The 24,938-nt window shown below is 37.2% G+C and overlaps 1 long non-coding RNA gene across 2 annotated transcripts; it reads right to left on the bottom strand.

Moving 5' to 3' along the window:
• Positions 1-10,251: 10,251 nt before the first annotated feature.
• On the bottom strand, positions 10,252-16,911 carry LOC146438413 (uncharacterized). 2 transcript variants are annotated; one of them, XR_014851759.1, is made up of 4 exons: positions 16,777-16,911; positions 16,181-16,220; positions 14,412-14,475; positions 10,252-12,961 (listed from the first exon to the last, which is right to left on the bottom strand). It is a non-coding gene; the product is annotated as an uncharacterized LOC146438413 (long non-coding RNA). The 2 variants fall into 2 exon arrangements; XR_014851760.1 differs by lacking the exon at positions 10,252-12,961 and adding an exon at positions 13,438-13,549.
• Positions 16,912-24,938: the final 8,027 nt, after the last annotated feature.

Below are 24,938 nucleotides of genomic sequence, written 5' to 3'. Positions count from 1 at the left end.
CTGTCATTTACTTCTGCTGTCTCTAAAGCATTTCCTAAACACCTGTCACTCTGATACTACATTAATTCACTGAGCCTAACCTCAATATATTTTTCCCTCACAGAGCAATATATCTTTGCTTGAAATTCTTTTCTTGTGGGATTTGGGGGATTTTTTTTTCTACTGAAATCTTCCACACTAAGGTGAGACAAAATAGCAAATACAGCAAGGAACAAACTATAGATCTTTTGGGAATAGCAATTTTGAAACTAAATGAATGTCCAGCTCCAGAAAAGGAGTAATTTTGAATGCCTCTAGTTAGGAGTCTGGAATCTGGACCATAACATGTAAAAATGGTCTAGATTTTATACCTGCATGATTTAATACTTTATGTTTGGTCTTCGAAAAGAAATACAGCACTTGGTGAGGTTTGGGACACAGTCAGATAGACTAACACATCTAATCTGATTAACCACTCCATACATGATGATCTATTCTGCTTTCTTCTTCCAAGTGGATATTTCCCTCTCCCTGTTTAGATGTCTGCTTCCTCCATTTATCTTTTATCTAAATAATTTTATGTAGAATTAGTGAGATAGTAGTAACACAAGTAGACTGGAATGTAGAGTGGGAAAGGAGGCACAATTCTCAGTATAAGGGTAGAGGTACATAGCTCGAGATAGTAATGTTTTACCTTGAATCAGAAACAGACAGGGTAGTTTAGGCTGCAAATTCTGAGAATACTAAACTGCTTTCATTAGCTCACCAAATTACAAGACCTGGTGAGACATTTTCTAGTGACACATTATTGACGGTAAACAATTAATGGAAAAATTGATTATTTGCCTCTGTGGAAAGTCTTTATTTTGGCACTTTCTAATGTTTAACAATGAATTGAAAATTTAATACATTCAATAGATATTTAAATTAATTCAGTATTTAATAAAGTGTATGCTGGCTCTAGTCAAATCTCAAGCAAAATGAATCTTTTCACTGAAATGAAATATTTAAATTCAAACTGGGTTAAGAAAATATTCATAGGCAATTTTCTTTAGTTCACTGCTGACTTAGTTATAGTTTGTGTCCTTTTCTCCCTTATCAGCCACACTCCCTGAAGCACTATATTCTGCATTATGTAGTGTGTTTTTTCTCTGCCCAGGCTCTGCATTGTGAATCATGAGAATCACGAGAATCACATCACGGTTGATGCATTTCAAGAGGGACAATTTCACCATATAGTCTGGCCCAGATTCGAAACAGGCCTTGTAGGACACCTATAAAAGGGTATTGCCATATCAGAAACACAACTGATGCTGTCCTTGCTTAGGACTAACGTGCCTGTAGAAACCCTGAATAGAGCTAAATTTTGGAACTTCTGCCCTTTAAGATGTACTTGTATTCCAAAATGTGGTCGTAATTTGGAGAAGTCAAGCTGTTGATGTGACTCAACTTTCTTTGCAATACAGTCAGTTGTAAATGTTCAGAATATACTGTAAAAATTTTGTGTTAGTTATTCCTTGGGATCTAATACTGAGCAGCAGGAGTGAACACTTCCAACATTAGGGCTTTTTTTGTCTCTTTCCTGTGATCATTAATTAATTCTGCTAACACTAAATTTGATCTTTCATTTTTATCACCCAGCCAATCAACAACATGCTTCAATTTTGTATGACCTGAATACAGTACTGTGCTGGTTTGGCCCTGCATAGAAACTAAAACCCATCCAGGGTTATCCCTGGATAGAAACCAAAGCTCCTCTCAGTTACTCTGCCCCACTTACTGGGGAGGGGATGGTAAGGAGGGGAGAAAAAACCCAGAAGTAAGATACAGACCAATTAACATAAAGGGTTAAAGACCTGATTTGGGGAAATTTAATTGCCAATTAACAAAAGTATTTGATTACTAATTTGAGCAGTGGGGGAGAAAAAAAAATACAGATATCAACCAATTTTTTTCTTTTTGCGAGGGCATGTAGTGCTAGGACAAGGGGAAATGGTCTTAAGTTTAAGAAGGGTTGGTTTAGATTAGATATTAGGAGGGAATTCTTTACTGTGAGGATAGTGAGACACTGGTTGCCTAGAGGAGCTGTGGATGCCAGAGTGGAAATGTTCAAGGTCAGGTTGGATGGGGCTCTGAACAATGTGGTCTAGTGGAAGACGTCCCCACCCATAGCAGAGTGGTTGGAAGCAGATTATCTTTAAGGTCCCTTCCAAACAATTCTATGATTCTGTGATTCTATGACCCTTCATGCATACTGCCTTTGAATGCAGCTCTAAAATCCTATAGGGTGATAGTTTGCTCAGTACTTTCAAATGTGCTTCACAAACTATATGAAGCCAGAAGGAATATCTCTTTCACCATCAACAAGTTCTCATTAGGTAGGCAAGGACTGAGTTTTATTCACGCTGTGGAAAGCAGTTAATACAACATGAAAAATGTGTGCAAAAACTCTCACACAGAAGAAAGGATACATAGGGACAAAGGAAAAAATTGCATTGAAGACTGGGAGGCCTGGATGGTTTGAGTCACAGAGCACAGAAAAAAAAAATAGAAATAGAATGAATCATGGAAAAGAAGAATGAAATTATTAAAAAGGAAAGATTCTTTGTCCTTCTCTGAGGAGATTCAAACACAGAACTGAGCATGAAAAGAATTTTATTTTTCAGATGAGGTCCATCATTTTAGAAAACTGTGCAACTGAGCCTTCTCTCCTTCAGGCCCTGACTGCACATGATAAAAATGGTGTGCCAGAGCAGGTGATGTTGTACACCATCTTACAAAACAGATGTTAAAATTTATTGTTACCTTATTTTCTTCACATTTGAATTGCTTCTACAATTATACAATTGGCTTGAATGAAGACAAAACAGTGCATTCAGTTACTATTTTCCCCAAGGGGGAGGGAGAATTTGAAACAACTGTTGGTTCTAGAACAGGGGCCAATGAAGGCTAATGCTCCACGCTGCTTGCTTCTTGCAGAATACATATTTCCATAACATTTCCACCACATTATATTCACATATTTCTGTGGATGGAGTCTGGAAATCAATTCTAATTTGATTTCAGCAAATCAGTTATGGTTTGTCCTGTGGCTGTATTTAATCTGCTGCTCTCTTCAGGATGATTTGCCACCTCAGAAATAAAATTGGAAAGATTTTTTTTCACCTTGCCTTTGTTTTGCTTTATTCTTCTGGACACATTTTGCTCTTGCCTGTCCTACAGCCCAAATAAGAAACAAGATCATGAGTTAGCTCATTCTGCAGAACTGTGAATTCAAGTTTTTCTTTGTTGTTTTGCATTTGTTTATACAATTTGTAAGACTCATAGCTCTGATCAAGAAAGTGTTCTGAACTCGGAGCAGACAATCAAATCTGCAACTTTAATTTTACAGTCTCAATTAGAGCTCAGTATTACCAATCAATTAAAGAATAAATAGAAATGTGCTGACTCATTTGGAAAGTTAATGGTGTTGGCAGTAAAGGAGAGTGGACAGAGCAGGTGTTTGATGTCTGCCCTTGAGTAACTAAACTGCTAAAGCTGGGACTGGATTCAAGACCAGGTATAATGTTTGAAACAAAAACATTTTCTGGTACACTGGGCTCACATCAGTCATATTCCATCACTCACTTGGTTTTAAGCTGCAGTACCATAACAATATTTTTCCAGATGGGGAATGCCTGAGCTGATTATTTTGGAAAACAACTTTCCTGAGGATATTTTCTCATTGCTTGCATGCAAGGAAGAACATTACATATGATTTATGTAATAAAAAATATATTTGCCCAGACATAAATGGATATTAAAAAAGGGAACAGCTCTCTTCAGCAATATTTTTCTCTTTTTCAAATATCAAAATAGTGATGTCTTTCTGACAGAAGGCTAAATTCTCAGGCCAGGCTTTGATTAATCCTTCTGGAAGTCAACTCAGTAAGATTTGACAAGACCCAAGCAGGAAATTACTGTTCAATAAAACATAGGAAACTGAAATAACACCCCTGCCAAAAAAAAAAAACAACCCAAAACAAACAAAACAAACCCCCAAAAAATCAACCCCCCCCACCGAAGTCAAACAATCATGCACCCCTCCAACAATCCTGAATTGGGATAAGATAATTTCTCCAAAAGAAGTAGGAACCAGAAATATTTGACTATGCTCCCAAAGACCCCGGAGGTGAAGACAGTCCTCAGGTTATGGGAAATCTGAAATAAAGGGCCAGCTCCAGCAGTTATTTTAGTTATTTATATAAAGTGAAATATCTGTCAGATTATATAACTGTTGCAGACCAGAGATGAGGATATTTGTCTGTCATGTCCCAGGAAGTGTCCACAGCTACTCTCTCTCTCTGGCCCAGCAGCTCAGATGTGGGGGATTTGAAAAATCCCCTCTGTGCAGCCAAACTGCCTCCCCTGGGCCATGAGACAGTGAGGCTCAAGTCCAGGCACTAATTCGGGCAAGCAGGCAATGACCACGTCCTCCCTGTGTTTTGGAGGTGCCTGGCCTCTGGGTCTCAGTGTGGTGCTTAGGCCCATGGTTTAATGGTGGACTTGGTAGTATCAGGTTCATGGTTGGACTAAATGATTTTTAAGGGGCTTTCCCAATCAAAATGATTCTATTATTCTATTTTGGGGTGCCCCCTGTGAGTGTATTGTGGAGAAGAACAAGCTGTCCTAAAAAAAGGTTTGTGAAAACTGATGACACAAAAAGAAATTTTTTTTTAGAGATCACATTCCCTGATGAAATTCCACATGGTCAGAAAATTAAAAAATGGTCATAGTGGGTGTCCTTGGAGTACAGAACTCAAAACACAGTAGAATTAATGTAAATTTTTTTTAGCTTAAATCCATGCCTAGCACAGTACAAAATTTTGGAATTTGAAACATTTGTCAAGATTTTTGGTGGGGATATCTGCTGAGACTCACCTTCATGTACCTACTGTATTGGTAAGTAGCAAGAACTCATCATCATGCAGATACACTGGGAAGCAGCATCCTGTAGATGCACTGAGTGGGTGATGTTCTCCCTCCAAAAAACACTGGTGCTCCTGGGCAGTGACACTAAATTCCTGTAAACTGAATGTTTCCTTCAGGAAACACAGAGAAAGAATTCCTCATATATGCTGTGCAGAAACAGCACTGCTCTTCTGCTATTTTTGGGGTTCTTTGCACATGCTGAAGTGAGGACAAGATTTGCCTTTTAGCAGCAGATCCTGGTGGCTTGTGCAGAGAGAAATGAGAGAGAGAGAAAAGCAGCAAGAGGAACAAATAAGATTCATAGATGCACTTTAAAGAACTTGGGATTTGTTCACCACACTGTGAAACAATGATGGTAACCTTGGAAGGAAAAATCCTCTGCAAGATGATAACAAAGAACCAAAGAAACTAAAAAATGCAGTGTGGTTGCTCAGTGCAACACTGATATTCCAAGTGCTCTTCAAATAGCTCTTATAACCCAATCCATTCATGGTTTTTAATAAAATGATGTTTATATCTTTTAGAAGCTAATAATAGAGATGTCAAGGAAGATTAGTAGCTTGATTTTATTTCAATTTCTTAAGCTTATGAAGTGAATGGTACTGGCACCTATTAGCAAATCTCTCCAGTGGGACTGCATATTTAAACCTATGCATCCTCACTACAAGATCATTTTTAGTACCCCTAGATCTGATATGTGTGGCACAGGCATGCAGATATAGAGGATCCATTTTCCAGAGGAAATAGACATATTTTTGCAAAAACAATCCTGTTTAAAACTAGAACTATACATTAGGAAACAGCACTTTATGGCTCTTTCTCATTGCTTTCCCTAGGTTATACAGGGGGATCCATCCTTGGTGAGCCATCAAAATACTTCACCAGAGCTCCACTTACAATGTCTCATTGAGAGGTCTGATGAACACAAAGAAAGAGCAAATGTGAGCATCTAAGCACTATGTGTGATGGAATACTACACCAATATTTTCCAAATTTTCATGGTATGGGTAACTTTTCTAGCCATTCAGAAACATATTTTCTTCACCAAAGCCACATTTTCCTGTCAAATTCTAGTTACAGACAGATAAATTTTGTCAGCTCTAACTGCAGAACAGTTTGGCAGAGCTCCTTGCTTGTTGCCCAACACTTTGCAAATCTGTATTACTTTCATTCCATAGAACTAAATGTTTCACTTGGGCAGAGACTTATAAATAAAAAGGTTAATCAAATATAGGGAACAGATTGCAGGAAAACAGAATGGGTGCATCAGCTACACATGATTAAATTCTGGTTTAGAGTTTGCTAGGATTACTGACAGCAGTATCCCCATCCTTATTCAGTGTAATTTAGCAGACATTGGCTATGGTGACTTTAGTGATACACATGCTTGTATAAAAGCCTCATTAAATTTAGGATGTTTAAGGTGAATTTTTTGCTATATGGAAACACCTCCCATAATGGGTTCCAAAGGGATGCTGAGTTTATTGTATTTTGAAAAAAGACACCTCAGAAATGGAGGTAAATTATGAACACATCATCTGAAAATTATGTGACTTCCTTGCTCTTAAAATAAAGAAACCTCATTTTTACATACTGAATTTAAAACAAGACATCATTCTACAGTGCCTTGAGTCTAGTTTACAAATAAAAGAAAATTATTTCCCTTGGTGCATATATTTAATAAACCAAACTGCATAAACAGAATTGCTAATGGAGATCCCCAGGTCTGAAGAATTCACAAACAATGAGCTGAACAGAGAACAGTTTTAAAGTGACTTTATTTTCCCTTGAAAAAGGTTAGCAGAAGAAAACTAACATCACTCTCCATTAATCAGTAGTTCTAAACACCATGGGGAAATGACAGTTGCCTTCCAAGCTCCTGTCTTTATGGCTTCCCTGGCATCCTGTGGATTACTGCTGCTGCCATCACCCACATAGCTTTGCTCATCTCGTACAATTTCAGTGTTTTATTCTAGTGTAACAAATTCGCTTTGGCCCACTGTTAACATTGTGGAAACGAACTAGGTGGTCCCTCAGGGTGGTGGGCATGCTGGGTTACTAAAAATCAATAATATATTTACATATGAAAACACCAAATTATGATTTGTTTGTTTTTTCTTTTTCCTTTTTAAAAAAAATTTGGTTTGTTTTAATTTTATTTTGTTCTATTTTCAAGTGCAATTTTACTATGCCATCCACCATGTGGTTTCCTGGGGTAAGACTGTATGTTGTAGCTCTCCAACATCTCTTTTTTTTCTAGCAAAGACAGTCTTTCTGAATGAGGTTGGTTAATTTATTTTCTTAGCCAAAGGAAGACATAATCTAACTTTTCAGGCAAAAACTACTGCAACTGAGGACTACGAAAGGTCATTAAATCAGACCTACTTCACAAAGAACACATATGGCAACTGGTGGGGAAACATGCCGTGGAGTTCCTGACACAAGAAAGCATAAATATCATTTTGGGCAGATTTATGTTTAATTTTCTGGGAAGGAAAGTATTAAGTCATTTATTAAGTGCTGTTTTCTCATTCACTTCTGCCAAATATGTACCCTAGCTACTTTATGTTGGTTTCTCATTTATGATCATGTCTCATTTGATGATCTTGATATTATCATGTCATTGAGTTCTTATGTCCCTTTTTTCTGATTATGAGGTAGAAGATTTTTTCCGTTCAGCTGGAGACAGATTTTAAAGACATTGCTTTCTTCTCAGTTGGAGCTTTTGTTAAAGAGGTCTACCAATAAAGCAATTTTCTAGTGACTCCTACTGGCTTATTGTTGCAGATGGTTTGTACTCTTGTAATATTTTCAGTCTGGTTTCATCTACTCAAACCCTGTGAAATGGCAAAATTAAACTGCTATAGTTCAGCTTTTCTATTCCTTAAAACTTGAATGTGCTATTGATTCTTTTACAGTTAGGTATCTAGTACAATTACCCTAATAATGTAACATACTCAAAAAAAAGGCAATGGATCAGTTTTTCACCAATCATCTCCACCTATCAAAATTCTGAGGAGAAAGGGAAAAAGAAGAAATAAATCTCACTGAATCTTCATGTAAAGACAAGGAGGAAAAAAACCAAACACACCCTGTGATAGCAGTTTAAGAAAAAACTCCAAACCAAATATCATTGTTTTCCACGTTGTTTGATGAAAATAATATTATTTACTATATTGAACTCTTTTGGGAATTCATCTAATAATCCAGAATATTTTCCATCAAGCTGTGGCAGTCTCTTAGCTCTAAATAGATTATTAACCTATTAGAGAGAACGAATGCTGTGGAAGGGAAAGAGAGAGGTCTCTGCATATTGTCACCTGCCTGCCATTATGAATCCATATATTTTGGATTTTCTGAAAAATCTTTCCCCCTGACTTCTGCATTGCATGCAGGTTATACACAGCCTCTCTGGGAATCCATACTGAGCACAGAAGGAAGGATCTTGGTGCCCTTTGTAGAGGATAAACTTCAAATTCTTTGGTCTGATGGTTTTGGTCATTTGGACAGAGCCTCCACTTCAAAGTCTGCTGTGAATGAAGAAAAGATTCCAAGTACCCAAAGCAGGATGTTCTTCAGGGACTGCAGGCAGACAGTCCTTCTCCTGTACCTTACATCCTCCATTTCATCCTGTTTTACCTGCAGTTTCACTTACTCACAGGAATAAACCACACACATTTCCTCGAGAGTTTTGTGGATTCCCTTTGAAGTGAAAATATTTTAAAAACTGCAGTTCCAGCCTGAAAAAGATGTATTTTTTTTTAAACACAGACACTTTAAATGTATGTAATAAAGAAATTTTACTAATTTCCTGACTTCTGCTAACCATCAGAGATGAACATTACATGGTGCCAGTTATCAGTGCTTGTAAAACCAGTCATAAATGTTTTGGGATGGAAAGAATCTTAGAGATTATCTAGTTCCAAGCCCCTGTGCCAAGGATAGAGACATTTCCCACTAGACCAGGTTGCTCAGAGCTCCATCAAACCTGGCCTTAAACATTTCCCGGGATAGGGCATCTACAGCCTCTCTGAGCATCTTTGGCTCCACTCCATACAGATGGAGGTATTTTCAGTTGCACCCTGTCTGCATATTATTCTGGCCATTCAAACAAGGTATTTTGGTATGCTTTGAAGCATTGGTGAAGGACAGTTAGTGTTGCTCAGCTGTTCTTTTTTTCTTATAACAAGCAAACAAACGAAACAGGGAATAATTTATAACATCCACATCTAGAAATAATTAAATCACTTAAAAACTTAGGGCATATGGTTTGAAACTCTGCATTCCTTAGTGTTTTCATTAATGCTTATATTTTTCTAGAAATGATCTTAATAACAATTTCTCCAGTCCCTAACGACACATACATATCACAAAACCACAGGACTGCTACAGTGCTCTACTTAGGCTATTTTTCAGCATTTTAGTGATCTCTGGAGAAAGGGAATTCACATGTGCTAGCTGATCAGATGATTGTTATGAGCTCTCAGTGCAGTGCAGCTGTGAGAAAGGCAAATGTTATCCTCGACTAGAACAGCTGAGGTATCACAGCAGAAATAAGGGAGATATTAAAGTACATTTTAACAGTGCAAACCTCATGCACTTCAGCAGATTTTGGTTGTCTACAGTCAGTAAAGGACAGGGAACTTTCAACAGCTACAGTCAGGATCATCTCATCGTGGCCTGGTAATCACCCAGTATTCTGAAGTTTAGTTGCAATATAGTACATTTTGCTCTTGCTCAGGAAATGTACTCTTTTAATGGTGTTTGGAATAACATAAAGGGAAAATCAAGAAAAATAATAGTGTAAGAAGTTCATAAACTTGCTTGCATGCATTTAATTTGATCTATGCTGGGATCTAAATAAGGGGCAGCTTAGAAGGCAGTTTTACCTTTTTTCACAGACAATGGAATAAAGAACACTTGTGAAAAGAAATACAATTTTAGAATACAATTTACCTAGAACACGTTTAATTATACCCCTTCTTTTCAGGTGACAGTAGGTTAACACTTGACAGTGAAGCTCAGATTTATATCCCTGCTCTAATATGCCCAACAACATGTTTCAAAGAAGAATACCATGGCTAAAATAAACAAAATTAAGTATAGACCAAGGACCGTCGAGGGAAAAAAAAAGAAGAGAGTAAGAAGAAACCAAGAAAATACAAGGAAAGAATGAAAGAAATAAATTCCATGGACATAAAAATTAAGAAATCAAATTAATATAAATAATCCACTATTGTAATTTACTTTCTATGCATTCAAGAAAACAATAAGTATATCTGTTTACTTTGAAATACAAGATTAGCTCCCACTACTTGTCTTTTTAATAATTACCATTCTCCTTTTTAGTCTTCCTTGTAGAGTATTGAAGTAATATTCTTTCAAAGCTGAAAAAACCATGTCAATCATGATCCATCAACTTAAAAATCATAATTTTGTCTGAAATATATTTTTCTCCTCCATGCCACACCACTCATAACATTACCAGTTCACTTATGCAATTGACTGAACAATCTAATGCCATCAATTTCTCTCTTACATATGTGGTCTGTCATTCAATATTCTGCCTTGTTTGCTAGAGTTTTTCACAAAGCATCAGGAGCGAGGAGAACGTTTAAAACTAAGAAAATGCCACAAAAGTACATAATAATAAATAATACCAGAAAAATTGGCAGCAGTATTCAAAAACACAGCCCCTCAAAATACTGAAGAATAATTTTCTTAAATTGACTGTGTTTTAGTTTGGTATCATCCCATTTATTGTGTAGTATATCTGTTTTCAATTTATTGATTGCATGTGAAATTCTGAGTATAATATCCAGCAGTATAAATTAGTGGCTAGGTACTAACTTTTTTTAAGGTTATCCTACAAGACAAATGAGGCCTGTAAATTCCTTGTACTCTATTCTTACAGACCTAAGCTATTATTCTTATTTCAGATAAAGAGAAGACATGGCTTGGGGTGATTTCACACAGCTTGAGAAAGACTGAATAAATAGTGCTGTGTTTGGTGAGGCTGCAGTAATTGTTAATGCTCTGTGAAATAGGTAAGATTCTTAGACAAATTATCCCTACTTAAGTTATGCATTAGTACATAAATTATGTAAATACACTAGTTAACAATCCTTTATTAGCAGCATTTATACAGCAGATATCCTGTTTTGCAACCCAAACAAATCTATTTTTTTCTCAGTGCAAGAAACATAGCCACCTTCTTTCAGACATTTTACAGCTAAATGAAAGGGTCATCTTAGAATAATAGAGCTGGGCATTTAGCCTGCCTTACTGAAGTCTGTGATTCTGAATCACCTCCCACCTGTGAACACATGCCAATATACAGCAGCAGGGAGAGAGTACATCATAGAGCATGGTCTGGCTGCTTGGATGTCATTTATGCTGAGAATCACATGGCGAAATCCCAGTATAACATAGGGATATACACCTGTAATGGTGAAAGTACAGCAGGATCAACTTTCATATGTGCAAAAACGTGTCTGGGTCACAAATTATGTGGACCTCAGAAACACACTTGGGATGCTGCAGGGAGCTAAAGCACTCCTGCTATTGTCACTGTGCTAGCTGAATTTAAATATTTCATTTTTTCTGCTGACATGTATAGTAACCACAGCTTTATCCAGGCATGTAGCTATAGCCTAGCTATAACCTAGTGCTGTGGTTTAACCCCAGCCAGCTACTAAGCACCATGCATCCAACTTGCCCACTCCATCACTAGTGGTATCAGAGAGAATCAGAATAGTCAAAGTGAGAAAACTCTGGGTTGAGTTAAAAACTGTTTAGTAGGTAAAGCAAAAGACATGCACAGAAAACAAAGCAAGACTAGGCATTCACTCACTGCTTGCCACGGGCAGGCAGGTGTTCAGCCATCTCCAGGAAAGGGTTGCAGCACAGACAGCACAGCACAACAGGATAAAGTCCTGTCTAACCTGATATCCTTGTACAACGGGGTAATCTGCCTAGCTGATCTAAGAAAGCCAGAAGAGATAATATTTTTGTAGTTCAGCAAAGTTGTTGATGCTGTCTCTCACAGAGTTCTTCCGGGCAGAATGTCCATCCCACAGCTGAGTGACCATGTTACTCGATGGGTGAGCAAGGGGTTCACAGGTCTGGCACAGAGAGCTACAGGGAATGGGGTGACAACAGGCTGGTGTTTGGTCACTCGTGGGGCTCCATCCTCAGCCCAGTGCTCTCCAACATCTTCATTAGCATCTTGGATGCAGGACTCAAAGGAATACTAAGTAAGTTTGCTGATGACACTAAATTGGGAAGCACAGTTGACTCCCTCAAGGGCAGAGAGGCCCTGCATAGTCAATTGTTTGAGTTACAAAATTTCAGTCGCACACAGATAGAAAAAATAAATTTCAAGACATGCAATCCAAACAATTTGAAATTCTCAAGCTTCCTCAATGCTCTTTTCTTTCATATTAAATGGAAAGAACAAAAGAAGGAAGTACTTGGTGTTTGTTCCATATCAGATCACTTCTGAAAAAGAAAGACATGACTGAATGCTGTTCTCTGGAGAAGTCTTCCAGTGCTCTTTCCAACCCTCTCCCCACTACTTTTCTGAAGACAGGCATGACCCAATGAATGGAAGATACCTGGGCAGGTTGCCCAGGGTCAGTGTCAACTCAAACCTGTGACAGCTCTTGCGGGCCTTTTCCCTTTTCTTCTCACTCTGAAGAAATCTGACGTTTTTTAACACTGCTGCTGGGGAACACAGTCTCTGCTTCTTGACTCCCACTGACAACACCAGGTGCTATTTCAAGAAAGTGGCAATTGGTTTAGAACACAATGGTTGCATCTCTGTGGGGCCTGGAAGATATCCATGTGTTATTTTATTGTCCAAGCTAGCACTGCACTTTTGCCAAAGTCAGATTTATGCTTTAGTTCAGCTCTTTCAAATCCTTGCTGAATGTCTTGATTTATTAGTTCAACCTTTCTTCTGCAAGTACAATTCTCCTTGCAGTATCAGCCTATGGAAATTGTTCCAACCCTATGGAAAAAAAAAAAAGCAGGAAAAATACTACCAGACTCATTTGTAGTATATATGTACTAAATATTTTCTGGAAACTTCAAAGTGAAAAACAATTACGTTGTGCCAACAAAGCAATTATAATAAGGAAACAGCATGAATGCTTTGCAACAGTAAGCCCTGTGCCATGGATAAAATATTTTGTTCTTCATTTGAATGCAAAACTCACCCATCCCCACATAAAATGCATAATTTCACCCTAGACTGACACATGCAGTTTCCATGACTGCACGTCTGCTGCACACATTCCTATTGTGCACAAATTGATAGTTCCCGAGTGTGAGAACATACTGCTTGCATTCTTCATGCAGACCAGTCAAAAGTCCCATTTGGAAAAATAAGTTTTCCTCAGAAATAAACTTTCTTCTTCATAAACACCATGAAAAAGAACTCTAAAATGTTTTATTTCGATGCTTTGGTTTAACGAGCAAATTAAAATCCCATGATACTTGAACTCTTTTGCTGTCTTTGATACTGAGTGTACAATATAGCTCTGTTTTACTGACCTTTTTTTCCCCCTGCCCAAGGTAGTTCATTTTTCATAGTAGTCTGAAAAGTGAAAAAAACTCCAACAAACAGCAAGTAGTCACCAAGGACACAAACCCCAGCTAAACAAAAGTCCTATTTTTCCCTCAAACTCACAAAACATAAAATAAAAAAAAAACAAAAAACAAACCCAACACTGTAGCATTGTAAGGCTATTCAGTATTCTGACCACTGTTCATTTCTACCTTATTATTTAACATGGACTCCTATAATTTTTACCTATGCAGCAGATGGCAGGATATGCAAATGTATCTGGTCTTTAAAAGGTCTTTAAAATACCGCTACGTCATTTTGTATCTAGGACTCTAGTGTTCATTAAAAAATTATTGACTCTGAAGCAGCAAAATGCATGCTACAGAATTCTTTTGTGGTAATATAAAATAGCTCCAGATAACATCTGATGTGAGAACTCAGACTTTTGTGCCAAAATAGTTTGCTTTGAATTTCAAAGTGTAAGAATTGTCGATGTATTTTCATTGCACACTTATCTTGACACATAATATTAAACAATTCTTTGGACAAACTCCTCCCTCCAGGGAACTTGTTATCATACATTGAAATCTGATATGCCTCTGCAAAAGCAACAGGACAACTGATTGCTGGAAACAAACACATCATCCATATATATCATGTAGAGGTTTTTGGTTGTTTTTTCTTTTTGACTGGAAACAAGCTTTGGTCTACTATAATCTTATGGGTTTCTGATTACTTTTGCTCTTTGTATTCTATTACTCTCTTGGCCAGAATACCTAAACAAGTGCTAATGAAGGGAATTTACAAAATGCATTGACACATAACCTGTAATTTATGTTAAAAACTTCATGTTTTTTCTTTTAAATTCACAGTTCTTTTATCCAGGATTCACTAGACCAGGAGAATGATGAGGCTCTCAGCTTGGATTCTAGAGTATTGTTTAAGCTGTCTGAATACTGCAAGCAACAGAGATTAAGAAATTATCAACAGCTAAGACATAATTGTATATTTCTGGTCATTCAGCATCTAAATCCTACTCTCAGCAAGAGATGGCCAAATGGCTTCTTTATCCAAATATCAAGGTCAAGGAAACATCCCATGATTCCTCCATCTACTCCAAAACAAACCCATAATCACACTCTTCACCTAATTTCTATTCCAGAAGAAAGGCTGAGACACACCAGGTAACTCAGCAGCCTCAGCTAGAGGGTCTTAACAGCCCCTGCTTCTTTGTAAGTCATTGCATAGTCTGCTCTTCCTCCTGTTCCCAAAATCTTCACAAACGTTGTTCTCTTCCTTGCATCAAAACTGACTTTATTGTCAACTGTTCATTTTAAGCCTTCCACCTTTTCCCCCATTTGCTGGACTCCTGGAAATTCTGCTGCAGACAGTACTTTTAGCATGCTGAAATGGCAGTGCTTCAGCTCTTTTATTGTAGAAGCAGAAATAAGCTCTATTTTTTAACAGAAGCTATGTATAGAGAATGTCATCTGTCCCTATGCATCCTACAGATTGTCACCTATTGAACAACTATGCAGCTCAACAGTTTTTCTAGTTGAGCTGTAAACTTGTACCTTTTTAGCATGCACTGCATTATTCTAAAAAAAGGCCAATCCACTCCATTGTCACCAAGAGGTAGGTGATGTTATTACACTGTCAGCTTCCATAAAGACTTCAGAGAACCTCTTGTGACAGCTTTTAAACTGCATTTACTTTCTCTTTTCCTGAGTACAGGACTCTTTCAGAGATTACTGGTTACTGTGTCCTGTGTCTCTTGCAGACAACCTTGGAAGTTTCAGGGCTGTGCACCTTTCTTTTCGTCTGATAGTTCTGAGCAGATCATTATAATAAGAGCACATAAATTGTTGTGGGTGATCTGAAATCCTCTAGATTTCTGCTCACACAGAGCAAGTTTGGAGGCAGACAGTTCTGCTTTAAATAGATAACCATGGCAATTGATAAATGGCAATTGATATTAGAGTCAACAAGACTAAAAAATATCAGAAACAAAATTGAAATCTTAAGTTATGCCACCAGATTGAGAAGAATTAACAGAGCTTCAGAAAAAACACTGGAAGTTTTAACTAACTTCAGCATGTGCTTGTATAAATGAGGATTTGATGCAATGATCTCTTCACCTATCCCTGGAGTAGACCCTTTAATAAATATTTTATGGTCAGTTATTCTTACATGAAATATAGTCTTGAATATTTTTAAATGCTTTTTGCAGTGCTAAAAGCAAAAATGTAAAACTCAAACTTGATACTGTAATTTTGCTAGACAAACTAATGATGTAACTCCTGTCCATAATATAGGAGTCAGTTGAAAGTCAGGAATTGTCTAAATTATTTAATAAACCAAAGTATTACATTTTAATTGGAAATTTTATTCTAGGATTGGAAAAATTATTAGATTGGCTTTTAATTATTGTAAAAAGAGCCTCTGAAATATATATGAACACTCTTGACCAACCAGTGGCAAACCAATGCTACAGTAAAGACCATAGACATATAAAATTGCCATAATTTACACTGTACTGTAATTTATATCACTCTGCATTATTAGCTCTGCAGATTTACCTAACCTGTCACAAACAGCAAGCCTCTAGCTTTGATCCAGACAAACTTTTAAATAAGTACTACTGTAGTTCATAGAGCATACCTTGTATCATAGAAAATCTGTTGAATTAACTTGGTCTCAGCTAGTAAAAATCAGAAAGCTTACAGTTAGAAATAGCTCATAGAGGTAGTTTATGATTTGCACAAAAAAGAAGAAAAATCCATTTCTGTTGCAAACTATTACAACAAAAAACCTTCTGTCATGTTCATACACAGAACATTCTGCAGGCTTCATAATGCATGTGCCTCAGTTGTATCATACAGTAGATGTCCAGAGCTAAAAAATACTCAATTCACTCAAATCCCCCACACTCACCTCCAAAAATTGCCACTAAGCAAACACCCTCTTTCCCAAAAATCTCTATATTTATGATGATATAGGTACTCTAAAGTCACTATGGAAAGAAAAATTCACATCTGGATCAAATTTGGCCTTAAACACACCTTTTTAACTGCCTGTAGAACCAAACAAAGCTTAGAAAGATGGCAAAGATAGCCAAACAGCTCAGATACTCATCTTAAGTCCAACTACACCTTGCAGAAATATAACAGCAACATATCAGATTACAACTCTGAAATAACTTCCCAGCATAACTCTTCTTGTGACATTCAGGTTAGCAGTCAGTAGCAATGTCATACCAGTCAAGCAGAGAAAAGCCACCTGAATCAATTCAACAGGGTCCTAATTTCTGAGAAGTCAGCCAGCTACCTCTGCTGAGGGATTTATTGCCTACAGCCCTGTCTGTTGGTCAGTGGGATTTGTTAGGAGCAGCAGCAATGAAGCACTTGTCAAAGGCATGGGATCAAACAGGTGTAGATGTTCTTCCACCTGAATTAATGGCAAAACTCTGCCACATGAGAACACTTCATCCTAAAGGGAAAAGTCTTAATAGCCTTAATAATTTGAAATAGTAAGATGTCATTACTACTCTGTCTTGCCTCTTTGGTTTAAGCTTTGGTTTTCAAATTCAAAACAAAATTGAAAAACCTGTGCATATGTAATTTGAAGAGAAAAAAGAAAATCCTTGAGGTACCGCCATCCTATAGATTCACGCTGCATTTGATTGCTGAAACATATTTTTAATCAGAAAACTAGGAAATCCTTATGCTTCCTTTGGTAGTGTAAAAAACCCTTACTTCCTGACTAATGTAAAAATGAAAATAAATGTTTTCACTGACACTCAGTGGAATCTGGTGTTGTTATTGAAGTATTAGTTTAATTTCTTTTCATATTGGCAGGTATGAGACATATCTTTCTTTCTTTCTTTACTGCGAGAACCCTTAAACGGAAACAAATATTTTGTAAACCAAATCTCTGTAAGGCTTGAGAAAAAAAATCTGAAAACACCACAGACAAACCCAGTCCTGAACCCTCATCTCTTCCTGTATAATTTATAATAACAAAATTAATATACTTTTATATATATGAGTCCTGCACACACACAGATCCTAAAGGTTGTACCTGATGCTGCTTTGCTCTGTTTTAAATAGTTTGCTTACCAATATTGTTAATAGGGTTTTTCTGTAGTAAAATGTTAGCATTTCCTCTGGCTGCATGCATTTGCAAACAAATTATATATGTAAATTTTCCATGTCTTTTCAGTTATTAAAGTGGAAATAGCTTAACTATGGAGACAGAAAATCCTCTCTTGATGGGTTTTTAAGACCACCTGGGAGTGCTCTGATCTGAAGCGCAGAGTTCCATTGCAATTTCAGTGTGAGCACTGGCCCTGGTCACACATATTCAGTTAATGACTCAGAGGTCTCTGGGACATTCAAAGCATTTTCTCCCCATTCCATCTTGTGACTACACATGGCTTCCAGCTTCAAAGGGAATTTTTCCAGTAGTAGGAAAAATTTAGCTAGTTTGCAAACTACTATTGCTCCTCAAATACTCCATATCTTACATCTATAGTTCCTAAATGGTCTAACAGCTGCCAAGTCTTCCTTCTTAGGGTCAGCGCCAGCATAATCAACTCTCTTCACATACTGGAGGCTGCTAAGAAATTGTGTGGACAAGTAAATCAAATAGTTGAAATGCAAAAGAGCAAACTTTTAATTCCCTATGAAAGATATCCTAAGGAGAGGCAAAAAGGTTTTTGAGACCAGCAAGACTTGGATTAGAAAATAATGAAATACACACTACATATTTGTTGTTCATGCCGGTCTTTAGTCAAAACTTGTTGAAATCAAAAGAAAGTTAATTTTTCTGTTGAGAGTTGTTTTAAGGGTGTCCAGGATACTGAATCATCACTTTTGTAAATGTAGATGAATAACCTTTTCCTTCCTCTTCCCCTCTTCTGATGGATAAATCATCATAAAAATCTTCAGGTCATTGAAGAGAATAGTTTTCTGTGATGAAAGATATGATTTCACTTAGTTGAAACCCAACAACTTTGAAACCCAACAATAACAATGTTTTAATGGAAGAAGAAAGGAGAAAGAGAAAGCAGAGAAGATAAAATACTGTGGGAGTGAAATGACTGCAGTTCCTTTAAAAGTGATTGCTTTTGATCTGGGCTCAGTTCAGTAGCAATATAAAACACAGAAATAAGAATTTCTGTGACTAGTTACTGTATAATAAAATGTTAAGATGGTGATCAAATGGGTTTCTTATGAAGAGATGAACCCAAAGGCAAAGAACTGTTATACATTATCTTTCCCAAGGGTACTGTATTCTCACTTGCTCTAATAGGAATTAATTCCCCAAAATTCTTTGGCACTTTTAAAAGGCGTTATTTCCAGGCATTAAAATTCCAAATGGTCTGAGCATATTGTGATAGAAAAAGTTCATAATGTTAAAGAAAATTAATATATTGAAATCTTTCCTCCTACCACCAGTTCAGCTCAGGAATTGTATGGGAAAGTACAGTTATATACTATTTCTTTTGTTAATAGCCCAAGGTTTAAATGTTCCATTTGAAAGTAGACTAGCTCAGCTTAGAGATATATTGGTGAAAAGCAGTCTTGTCTCTCTCCATGCTGACTCTAGAGACCTTTCATTAGCAGTCTTCAGTTTCCTTTATTAAATAGTCTTCATTTTCAGTTCTATTCAAGCCATTAGTATGTCATAAAAATTTACATAAACTTCAATTACCTCCAGACAACATTAAATTTTATTGAGAGGCTATGGCTATGCAGTTTCTAATTAAACAAGGAGAAGAAATAAATAGAGGAAGAAATTCCATGAAGACACTCAGCTGCAGTCATTGGAAATGTCCTCATGGGCCTAGGATTGAGGAGCCAAACACATTTTTTGTACCCACTCTCAAGTTACTGACACCATCTTGGAGACGTAATTTCTTCCATCGACTTAGATTGTAGGAGGAAACTAGAGACTTGCCACTGAATGAAAATGTGTGTCTCTCCCAGTCCAAAGGCAAAGTCCTAAATCTCTGGGGCACCAGAGCCACCCTGCTGTGATCAAAAAGGATAATGGCAAGATCTTGGAGCCCTCTTGGACATGTGGCTCAGGAGCACCAATCTGTCCTAGAAGTGAGGTTCTGCCCATCAGCTCATCAGCAATATGAGAGCAGTTGTGAGACACTGTGGCTGCAGGACCACTTTGGTTCAGACTGCTCCAGGAATATAAATGGTGCAGCTTGTTCCCATTCATGCTGGAGACAATCTGAGTGCAGCCCTTTCCTACATTCCCTGGGTAATGTGATTTGGTTCAGCATGAAACGTGAAGCATCCTGACATCAAGCACAGTTTGTGATAACAATTCACTCTTTGTTTTATTGACTTAGCAAAGCACAAATGCCGATTCTTTGTTTATGCTCTGAAAATATATGATAATTTAATGAAAGGCTTAAAATAAGGCATCTGGAAATATTCTGATATGGAGACATACATGACATTTTGGAGATATTTAGGTTTGCAAAACAACACACAACACCTCCCTTCATAAAAAAAGAAAGGCAGCTCTGTTTTCTTATTGTGTCTATATAAACATTACACAGTCACACATTTTAAAAAAATAGCCTTTGTAAAACACTGATAAACAGCTGCAAAGTGGGCTTCAAATGCTTCAAGCTTTGAGTAACTCTGGCAGTTTTGAAAGACAAGTTACTCTGGGACATTCAAAATCATTACCAGTATACATGAAACAATTTTTTAACTGTAGTTGTTGGGGATTGTAATGAAGGAGAGTGCAGAAATACTGAAAGTGATGCCAGGGCAAAGAAAGGGTGAAATGATGAAGAAATTGAAGCTTATTTCTTAAGACGCGTACACGTGAGGTCACACGAATGAACACTGGTGTGTTTTTCCTATATTGGTCTGTAGGAAGTCAGGAATGATGATAAATATCTGTGAATTAGTATTTACACTAGTTCTCCTTGATTCTTAGGGCTTCTAGGTTTTTCCTTTCTTTCTCCTTTCTACCCACAATTCATACTTTGACTTTTCTCTATCTTTCAAGGTTAGTTTCCTGTTGTCAAGTTACAGAGGCAGATTCTGAAAAAGATATTTAAGAGGATAGTCAAAACTGCCACAGAGGTGGGAAGTCTCAAAAGGAGTAAGATTGGTTCTACTTTACATTGATCAGAGTAGTATACCCAGGACACCGTAAAGCAGAAAAGAACCTAGCTATTTCCACACTTCATTTAAATGCAGAGATATTTTTTGCACAAGGGATACTTTAGCTGTAGCAGGATGCAATTACCATGCAAACTCATCTAAGTATTTTTCTAGGCTTCTCAGTCATCATTTTCCCAGTCTGTCATTTATTGATGTTTCTTATTAAAATGCACTCATATGACATATTCAGCATCCATCCTCCTCCTGGAAAACACATTGTTTGGGATTTTAAAGATTGGAGATTCAGGCATGAAAGTATGGAATAACTGACTGCATTCACAGGTTTTTCAAAACCCCTGAATTTTTTTTCACAAAATTCACCTCGAATGATGGAACTAAAAAAGCAACCGCTCAGCCAAAAAAGAATAATGTTAAAGTTTTGCTTCTTGAGTTTTCATTCTCCATATGCTTCAATCAGCAAATATTATTTAGCTGATGTGCACAATTCACTCATTCAGTTTGTATGGAATTTTCTGTTTGTGCTCTTTTGTGGTAGTAGGGGAAAAAAGCTAGAACTGCAAATAAATATTATATTACTTTTGTATATATTTTGTATACTGGTTGACATAAACAACCATCAAAAATGAGAGTTTCATGTTTCACAAGTGCAGAGAAAGAAAACACTGAGACCTTGAAGTGGGTCAGTTCATCATTACATGAGTCAGTGTGCATTCATTTGGTTTGTTGTTTTGCAGGAGAATGAAAACAACAGCAAAGCTTCAAAGGCATGATGCTGTTTATAGAATCTCTCAAAAAGGACAGTGGAAAGAGGCTTTTCTTGGTACTGAACAAAGCTCAGTGGCCTTTTTCTTGTCACTGGTGAAACCACTCAGACTGTATCTGTTGACTCACACCATGGGAACATAAAATTTCCAACCAGACCGGTTCTTTTGGGCCTGAAGTCCTAATCCTCTTTTTCTCCATTTTTTGTAATACAACCATATCCTCAGTTTGCTTAGTGACAGCTAGAGACACCTGCTCTGAGGCCTCGTCTGAGCAAAAGAAAACCTCAACTCTTCCTGAGTTTTGTCTCCTGTGGCCAATGACACATGTTAGAGTCTCAAAGTTTGATTTTATCTATGGAGACTTTCTTGTCAATAAGCCATCACAGTCATTTCATTGCCACTATAATGCTCTCACTATTACCATTCATAAATCAGCAGCAGACAGAGAAATAGGCATATTTTACTTAGATGAAAAAGGGCCCTAAAGTTTTATGTTGCTTTCTCTCAGTGCATAAAACAGCTATTTTGAAAGCCTTCGTGGCAGGAGCTCTTATGGACCCAAAGTAATATTTTCCTTTTCTGCTTTGCATTGCCCTTCAAGAAAGGGCACATTATCTGATGAAAAAGGAATGAAAACTTCTTGAGGAAGCAAAAAGCATACTTTTAGAGTGTAGTTTTGCAATGAAAATGGTGTTAATTGTATGCAATATCTTTCATCTACAAGAATGAGTGATGAGGAGAAGGAAACCATTACAGCTCTGTGATAAAGCGCCAAGACAGAGATCTGCACTTCATTTTTCTAGGACAACATATATGCATAAAACCATGTATAGGCTGCATGCATTACCCTTTATCCACTTCACTCATTGTCCCAGGAAAAGTAGCTGGCAGCACTGTTTAACCCATCCTCCAAACAGCAAATATATGAAATCACAGAGGCGCCTCTCCCATAAAACAAGATTTTAGAGCTATGAAAAATGTATTTACTGCAAGGCAGGGGACATCCAGACTCTGTTGTACTTCTTGGCACTCCTACAGCTTACCATTCAGGATTCTGCTGCACACACTTCTCCATGATTCCTGTTTAGATACTTACCCATTAATCATGCACCTCAGCTCCTCCCTGCTGTTTTCTAGCAGAGTCATATCTCTGTCTTGTCTATTATTGTATCTGTTTAAATATATATACATAGACTGAGAAAATTAGAGATTTGCTTTCTTTTAATTAAAATTGCTTTTGTCATGTTCAAACATGCACACTTTTGAGAATTGTGGAGAGATGGAAATATTTCACAGAAGCTTAACTGACTGGGTATGTTTCATTGGCTTCTAAGGACTTTAAAAGCCTTTTCCCTGGGGCCTTTTTCTCTCTGAAGATATCTCCATGACTTCTTTGTGAAACTGCTTGCTCTTTCTCTAAAAGTCTGTAGATTAGAATTGAAATGTGGCTCTTTTATGCCATCAGCGGGACATAGTTTTCTGAGTTACTGGTTGCAAGGGTCAAAACTTACTGCAGAAATGTCCTGTTTTCCCTGATTTGGGTTGATGGTGTTTTCCATGTCTTAGGATAGCAAGAATGGAGAAACTAAGAACCAGCAAGATTCTTCCTTGTGGAAGATTTTTCTATCAAAAACTGAATCAGACCAACTTCTCTATTTTCTGAATCCAGATGAGACTGGAGTACTGTTTCCGTTTGCGTCAATATGCTTGGGTGATTAATAAGATGCATGAGGGGCATTAATAGACTACACCAAGTGCTATTGTATGTTTGAGTATGAGTAAAAAAAATGGGAATAAAGGAATCTTGAGGAAAATTAATTGAGGAATACCTAGGCCTCTGTGCTGCTAGCAGCTAGAAAGTTTTATGTTGCGAACTTTGCTTTACATTTGTGTAGCAAATTTTCTTGAGTGTATACAATTGGCCATTATCATATTTCTAGATATGCATTTTTTTATTTGACAGTTGTCATTTGCAGATCTGGGAAATAAGACAATGCTTGATCTGTCTACAGTGGATCTGTTACTGTCACTATTGTACTTCATTAGTGAGAAAATTTAGACATTTTAGCCATCAAAACACTGCTTTCATTCAAAAAGAAAACATAAAGACATTAACTCTTCCTATATTTTTTGCCATTCAGTACTCTAAAATAATTCTAACAACTTGAATGTGTTACATCCTAAAGAATGAACCATATGTGTTGTACCAGGTCAGTCCTTGTGTGCAGATTTCCAGTTTTTTCACTGTACCTTTCCAGCCTGTATGTTAAGAATGTAAATTCACTTTCACTAGCCCTTGGTATAAAAGTGTTAGTGGATTGTGTCATTATGTGCTTAAAGAGAATTTTGGTTAATCAGAAGATGGACTATCAGGGCTCTTTTCTTGCTCATTCCGTATCTTTGTCCTATTCCTATACCACTTTTACCCCTAAAATCACTGGATATCAAGAATATTGTAAAGAAAGGCTGAGGTTATTAGAAAAATGAGTCTGCTCCTACTACTGCACTACATTGTGCAAGTGACATCCTGATAGTGAGGTCCTTCTAAGCTCCATTTAAATTGGAACCATATTGAAAGTATAAGTCATTAGATAATTAAGTGTCCTGTAATGTCAAGAGATAAATTGATGGTTATTGATTTGGAGTCTATTCTCCTTTCTTTTTGCAATTTTTGCAAGCCCTGAATAAATACTTCCATTATCCTTCATAGGTCTTTTTTCCTATTTCTTCGTAGAATCATAGAATGACCTGAGTTGAAAGGGACCTTAAAGATCATCTAGTTCCAGACACCCATGCCATGGGCAGGGACATCTTTCACTAGACCAGGTTGCTCAGAGCCACATCCAGGGAAATGGCATCTTTCTTCTTCTTCCTTTTTATGTTAATGTCTCTTGCACACAGCGTAACATAAACCTGCTGTGATAGTCAAGAGGCCATGGACATTTGTATGATGAAAGCTGAATGCACGAAAGGCATAATCACCTTGCTGGAGAAGGAACAAGACCTGGTAGGGAATACAGTGAAAGTAAAGCGTTGAATTCCAGACCCTGTAGTGAATGGATATGTTCTGCTGGTGAAGTAATCTTCTAAGGGAATGAGCTGCCACTCAGAAACAAGGTCTTTTCTCCTGTCTGATGTTCAGCAATATCACTTCTCTCCTGCTCTGCTGTCTCTCCTTTTGCATTGTGGTGTTGAACATAGATTGCAATGAATCAACACAGATTATGCTGAGCATCCCTCCATTTCAGTGAGCAGAATTCAAGAACTTTGGAGAAAGTTTCAGCTGGCAAGGTAATAAGGCATAGAAGCAGTAAAAGTTTTGGGCTTTAAAAAATAATTAGCTTGTTGAAAACTGAGAAGATTAACCAGAATGCTGACTTGAGGGGGTTTGCTCAGTAAGTTCAGATCTAGCCATGAGGCCTCAGCAATGTGAGAAAATGCTTAGCATGTCTAGAATTTCAAAATTTTAATAAGTGATTTATCTTGAGTATTGTA

The sequence above is a fragment of the Lichenostomus cassidix genome, chromosome 4 (genome assembly GCF_008360975.1).
Source record: "Lichenostomus cassidix isolate B80296 chromosome 4, HeHo_3.0, whole genome shotgun sequence".
Lineage (NCBI taxonomy): Eukaryota > Metazoa > Chordata > Aves > Passeriformes > Meliphagidae > Lichenostomus > Lichenostomus cassidix.
The sequence above is the reverse complement of the archived record's forward strand: the minus strand, read 5'-3'. Positions and strand labels throughout refer to the sequence as shown.